Source organism: Trachypithecus francoisi, unplaced genomic scaffold (assembly GCF_009764315.1).
Source record: "Trachypithecus francoisi isolate TF-2019V2 unplaced genomic scaffold, Tfra_2.0 Contig00231, whole genome shotgun sequence".
Classification (NCBI taxonomy): Eukaryota; Metazoa; Chordata; class Mammalia; order Primates; family Cercopithecidae; genus Trachypithecus; species Trachypithecus francoisi.
In genome coordinates, this window is record NW_022680518.1 from 110,266 (window position 1) to 117,313 (window position 7,048).

Consider the following 7,048-nt stretch of genomic DNA (forward strand, 5'->3'; position numbering starts at 1 on the left):
GGGAGAATACACCCATAAACAATACAATGGCTTCACCATCTCTCTTTTGTATTTCCCAATGGGACACAGAAATCACTGCTAACCAAAGCAAATGTAAACATGTTAGACAAAGGACAACTTTTAAAATTGCTAAACAAGGAGAAAACAACGAACCCAAAGAAAAGGCATCCTACACATTGGGATAAAATTATGGAAAATCATGTATCTGAAAGGAACTGTTATCTATCTAACATACACAAGAAACTAAAGCTAATAAGTGGGCAAAAAGATAAAACAACTAAAACCTATATTTATCCAAACAATCTGCTACTGGCATAAAAATAGAAAGGCTTCCCAATGGACAGAATGAGGGAGTCCCATATGCCACCCAAATGTATATACAGTGAACACATTTTTCAAAAGAACACTAAAAGACACAATGAGAAGAGGAAAGCCTCTTCAATAAACAATTTTAAGCGAACCGGATAACCACACAAAAGAGTGAAACAGGACAAAAATCAATGTAAATTACATTAAAGACCTCAACTCAATCTGGAAAACCACTTACTTCTCTTAGGAAACATAGGGTGAGAGTATATTTTAGAAGACTAACCTAGGCACACACGTTGCAAAATGTAAAATATAAAAATAAAAAGAAGAAAAATAGAAGAAAAAAACCCATAGACAATGCCAGGGTGTGACAATCTTTCTCTTTTTTTTTTTTTTTTTGAGATGGAGTTTCACTCCTGTTGCCCAAGATGGAGTGCAATGGTGCGATCTTGGCTCACTGCAACCTCCGCCTCCCAGTTTCGGGTGAGTCTCCTGCCTCAGCCTTTCGAGTAGCTGGGATTACGGGGATGCGCCACCATGCCTGGCTAATTTTTTGTATTTTTAGTACAGACGGGGTTTCTTCATGTTGGTCAGGCTGGTCTTGAACTCCTGACCTCAGGTGATCCACCCGCCTCAGCCTACCAAAGTGCTGGCATTACAGGTGTGAGCCACCGCGTGTGGCCTATTCACTGTTTTTAGTTGCACACAAAAGTCACCACTAGCATATAAACATGTGGTACTATGGAAAACATTGGATCTTATGTAGGGAAAAGAAAACAACGAACCAGAAGAGAAGGCATCTCACAGACTGAAAGAAAACTATGGAAAACCCTGTCTTTGAAAGGGTTATCATTATAAAATACGTGCAAGAAACTAACACTACCATGTGGGGGGAAAATAAAAACAGAAGCAAAAACAAACACCCAAGCTAAGTTTGGACCAAGGACCTGAATAGACATGTCTGAAAAGTAGACGTGAAACTGACTCACAGGTAAAGGAAAAGTTTCTCAAAAGCTCTAATCCTCACGAGAATGTGAAGGAAAACCACACTGAGATACCACTTCCACTCTCATAGAATGAATGTTACCTAAAACAAAAATAAAAGTTTGAAAAGGAAACAACTGGTATAGACTTGCAGAAGGGGAAACTCTTCTAATACACGATTGGTAGGAATGTCAATTTGTACACACATTAGGAAAAACAGCCAGAAGTTCCTCAAAGTAAAAACGCCATTTCATCTAGCCATCCCGCCATTGGCTATACATTTACAGCCAACGAAATTCCTGTGTGGAAGAGATACCTGCCTTGCCCTGTGTACTGTGGTACTCACAATAGCTAAGACAGGAAATACACCTACCTGTTCATTCAATGATGAAGGGATGAGGAAACTGCAATATACATCCAGAATGGAATACTCTTCAACCACAGAAATGAGTGAAATCTAGTCATTTGCAGCCATGTGGAAAAACCTGGGGGACATTATGTTAAAGGAAATGAGCCAGGCAGAGAAAGGCATATACTGCATAATCTCATATGCACATGGAATCTAAAACACTTCACCTCATAAAAGTAGAAAGTTCGACAGTGGTTACCAGAGGCTGAGGAGAAGAAGGGGCCTGGGCAGGGATTGGTAATGGGTACAAAGTTACACTTGGAAAACTGAGATCAATCCTGCACTTCTCTTCTATAGCAGGGTGACTAGGGTTAATATTGTAGTAAATTTTCCAAATAGCTGGAAAGGATTCTGAATATCTTCTCCACAGACAAATAATACCTAGAGGACAGACTTCATAGATGCTAAATACTGTGATTTAATCAATATGCTAGGTGTACCTATATCAAAATGGCCCCTGCATCCTCTAGTTATATACATATACTCTAGGGCAATTTCTTTTCTTTTCTTTTTTTTTAAAGGATGCCAACGATGCTAAAATTCACATGGAAGCATGAAACACCCTGAATTTCGAAAGCAATCCTGGAAATACAAAGTACGTGGGATGCATCACTGTCCTCCATTTGAAATAACATTGAAAAGCTAGTTATCTAAACAGATGACTGGCATTAACCAAGAAATCCAGACCAACAGACAGAATGAGGGAGCTCAATCACAAACCCAAATTCCTAGGTAGTGTACACATTTTGTAAAAGAACACTAAAAGACATGATAAAGAAGGGGAATCAGTTTAATAAATTGTTTTGAAAATTGGATATCCCTATGTAAAATAATAAAATAGGACCCCTATTGTGTAAAAGGCGTAACAATCAACTCAAAATGAATTAGAGACTCATAAACAAAACTTGAAAGAATCAAGCTCCTCCCATGAGAAGACATAAGGTGTGGGGATATTTAGGTCAGCAGGGATCTGTGCTTACAGTGTGCCAAAACAAAACAAAAACACAGGGGAAAACTCATGGGTGATGGATTAATTTCGTCATGATTTTGTTTTTCTTCTATCAGTCACCTACATCACAGGGAATCAAGAAAACAGACACACGTGGGATTGCATCACCCTCTAGAGTTTGTGCCCAAGCAGATAAAAAAAAAAAATCCATGAAAAAAATAAAAAAACAATTCTGAAGTTTACAAGAAAGGTTTCGGCAAGCATACATCTGATAAAAGGTTGTCTTCAAAATGTCTAAGCAACTAACAGTACTTACTAGCAAAAACACAAAAGAGAAACTAATAACCAAACAAAATGGGGCATAAGAACCTGAACAGACATTTCTTCAAAGAAGACATAACATTGAAAACAAGTTTTAAAACCTTGGATAACATCACAAATCATGAGAAAGATGTAAATCAAAACAACACACATATCATCTCACTATAATTCAAATGGATGTTATCCAAGTGATAAAATATATCAAGAGACACAAATGCTGGTGTAAATTTCCAGAGAGGAACTCTTTTGGTAAGAATGTTAATTAGTATACACACTACAAAAATCAGTGGGAGATTCCTCCAAAAATTAAACCTACAACTACCACTTCATCTAACAATTTTACTACTAAGTATATCTTCGGTGAAAAAGAAATCAGTCCATGCAAGAGATATCTGCCATCCTATGCAAACTGCAGCACTATTTACAACTGTCAAGATAAAGAATAAACTTACCTGCCCATCCCACACATGAAGGGATAAAGTAACTGTGGTGGATGTCTACAAATAGAATAGTATTCAGCCAGAAAAACAGAATGAAATTTCATCATTTGGAGCCATACTGTTGAACCTGGAAGACATCATGGTAAATGACCTAAACCAGGCAGAGAAAGAAAAACACTGCCACATCTCACTCATGTAGAATCCGAAATAAAACGCTTTATTGCATGTATCTAGAGAGCACAATAGTGGTTATCAGAGGTTGGAGGGAAGAGGGGGCACGGACAGAGATCAGAAATAGGTACAAAATTACACTTAGATGAGAGGAATGAATTGTTCCTCTGTTCCACAGCACAGTGACTAGAGGTTAACACAACATCACACCTTTTTCACAAAATCTGGAAAAAAAGATTCCAAATGTTTTCACCACAAAGAAATTAACAACTGTTTGTGATAATGGAGACGCTTGTAAATGCAAGATTCCAAATGTTTTCACCACAAACACTCTGTATGTATACAAATGTGCCCTAATTATGGACCTTTACATTGTAAAAAAATTAACAGAAATAAATACATAGTGCTAAAATCACAGGGAACCACAAAAACAATGAATATCTAAAGGAATCCTGAGAAATACAATCGAAGTGAGAACCCACAATCCTCGATATCAAATTAAACTGCCAAGTTGTAATTATGCAGCAGATACATGGTACTTGCATAAAAACGAATACCTAGAACTATGGACAAAACAGGGAGGACAAAAACATGATCACCACAAATATGGACACAGTCAACTGACTTTGATAAAGAACACTACAACGTGGAAAGCAGTCTGCTCAATGAATATCTTTAAGAAACATTATATCCGGATTCAGAGGCGAGAAATAGGACCCTTATTTTACACGATGTATGAAAATCAACCTCCCCCCCCACAAACCAAAGGCCAAAACAAAATACCATAAACCACAAAATGGTTTTAACTAAAACACAGGTTGAGCATATATTTTGGGTCACTTGAATCTCTGCTAACCTTTGCAAAGAGGAAAAGAAACAAACACTCTGGAAGAAAAACCTCATTGACAATTAAATGCTTTGTTACTGACACATGTTTTCTAATATGGGTGACCACGATTACATGCATGAAATGCAAAAAACAAACAAAAAACCATGTGGAACTCCATCAATCTGAAAAGTTTCTGCATAGCAACGAAAACTACTTTCCAAATAAAAAAGCATCCTATAGATTAGGCAAAAATTTCAGGCAATCATGTAATTCATGAGGAGTTGTCAACTAACTTGTACACAAAAAACACTACAATGTAGAAAAAAAATCCAATCTAATATTTCTCAAAGAACCTGAACAGACAATTCTGCACAGATATAAAATGGAACAACAGGTAAGAGATAAGGTCCTCAAAATTAACTATTCATTAGAATACTGTAATTGAAAACCACATGTATATAATCTCACACTTATTGAATATTCCTAGAAAAAATTTTAAAAATAGGAGGGGCTGGAAGTGGTGGCTCACGCCTGTAATCCCAGCACTTTGGGAGGCCGAGGCCGGCGGATCACCTTAGGTCAGGAGTTTCAGACCAGCCTGACTAATATCATGAAACCCCGTCTCTACTAAAAATAAAAATACAAAAATTAGCCGGGCGTGGTGGCGGGCACCTGTAGTCCCAGTTACACAGGAGGCTGAGACGAGAATTGTTTGAAACCGGAGGCGGAGGTTGCAGTGAGACGAGATGGCGCCACTGCACTCCAGCCTGGGAAGCAGAGCGAGACTCTGTCTCAAAAAAAAAAAACAAAAACAAAAAAAATTGGAATGGGGGTGTGGTTTTGGAGAAAGCGTAACTCATACACTGTATGTGGAAATGAAAATTAGGGTACACACCATGGAAAACAGCTAAATAGCTGGAGACTCCTCGAAGAATTGAAACTACAGCTGTCCCCTGCTCTAGCGAGGTCTCTTTCTAAAGATCCTGAGGCATCAAAAATCACCCTACACTCCAGCTCGGAGGCCCGTGGGGCTCGGAAGGACCCGGGTCCAGCGCTTCACCGCCAGCTCTGGGCCAGGGTGTTCCCATAGGCTGGACGCGGGTCGCACAGGGGCACAGCCTTCCCGGCCGGGGTGCGGACGCTGCAGCGGCCAGGATCCCACAACCGCCCAGCGCTGACGACTCGGGCCCAGATGCCCACGAACAAGTCAGGGCCCGAAAGCAGGGAGCGGCCGGGAAGGAGCAGGGAGACCCAGTGGGTTCCCAGTGGGGTGCATCCCCCGTCACTTACCGCCAAGACCTATCTCTTCCTCCACCAACACACGGAAGCCACCACAGCTTCTGCGAGGCTCCCTCTGACCACGCCGCCGCCGCTGCTGCCCGGGCCTCGCACGAAGCGCAGTCTCGGCTTCCGTAGGGGCCTGCACGCTGGCAGCTTCCCTCGCGCCAGGCTGAAGCACCGCCCCCTCTTAAAGGGGCCGCGGCTGGGACTGGCCAAAAGCTGTTTCGGGTTGCACAGGCTGAACCTCTGCCCAGCCCCAGGGGTGAACGAAAGGCCCCCAGTCTCTCATCCTCCTGGGGTCTATGGCCCTAGAGGTCGCAGGAGCCCTTCCTGTGACCCTAGCCCCTAGATCGGCTCCCTTTGCCTGGGGAGCGCCCGGGACCTGCCCCTGCCCCTGCCCTCCTCTCGACCTCAGCTTCACCATCCACAAAGGAAGCGGCCTGGCTGGAGCTCTGGGGTCCCTCAAGCTTGGCGCCTCTGGATCCAGGGTGGGCTCCCCTGCCCCTCTGCAGAGGGGGCTCAGGAACCACGGAAAGCTGGGTGTTGGAGGGACAGTCCCGAGGGCAGCAGGGCCTCCTTGGCCTCATTGTCCGCGTTCGTCCTGTGGGAGCCCTGGGGCCTCGCTGCGTCCCAGACACCTGCGGCCTTACCAGGGCTGCCTGGGTCACCGGGCTCCCCAGGAGGCAGGCAGGGGCCCTGGGATCCAGCGCTGCCCCGACCTCAATTCCATTCTGCGTCAGCACTCGCGAGGGAGTCCTGCGGACTGGACCCAGACCTACCTATTCCCGGGGAGAGGGACCCGCATCCGTCTCTGTGACACCCATGGAAGGGGCCGTGCTGACCTCTCCCGGGTATATGGGGGCGAGGTGGGGGAATCCCGGCCACCTCTTGAAGCTCGCCGAGCCTCCCACCCCAGCGGGCGCGCAGGAGCAAAGGAAAGGACTGAGAGCCCACACATTTTCAAACTTCCATTTCCGTTTTTTCTTTTCTTTTCCCCCCCTCCAAAATGAAAGACGTGTGTAGCTTCGTCGCCTGCACATCATCCATTCCTCAGGGCCGCAGTGCGGATCCATCCCGCCGGTTGCCTCTAGGGTTCTGGGCGCCCGGCGGTCCGCCTGCAGCCCGGGGCCTGCTCAGGTGAGGTCTGCGGCCGCCACAGCGCTGAGGTCCAGCCTGGCCGGGGCGCACGGGCCGCTGGGGTGCTGGCTGCTATGCTCCGGGGAGGTGGAGCGGGAGGTTGCCGCAGGCCCTGGCTGCAGAACTCTTGATGTCATGCCTGGCACCCTCCATCCACCGCCTCGGGGCAGCACTCCAGAGCCCCAGCCGAGGCAAGAAGTCCATCACTTCGTTCTTCA

General features: G+C 44.6%; 1 long non-coding RNA gene across 1 annotated transcript; it reads right to left on the reverse strand.

The window, feature by feature from the left end:
• Positions 1-884: 884 nt before the first annotated feature.
• On the reverse strand, positions 885-5,818 carry LOC117080412. The gene is made up of 3 exons (XR_004435824.1): positions 5,703-5,818; positions 3,425-3,539; positions 885-1,778 (listed from the first exon to the last, which is right to left on the reverse strand). It is a non-coding gene; the product is annotated as an uncharacterized LOC117080412 (long non-coding RNA).
• Positions 5,819-7,048: the final 1,230 nt, after the last annotated feature.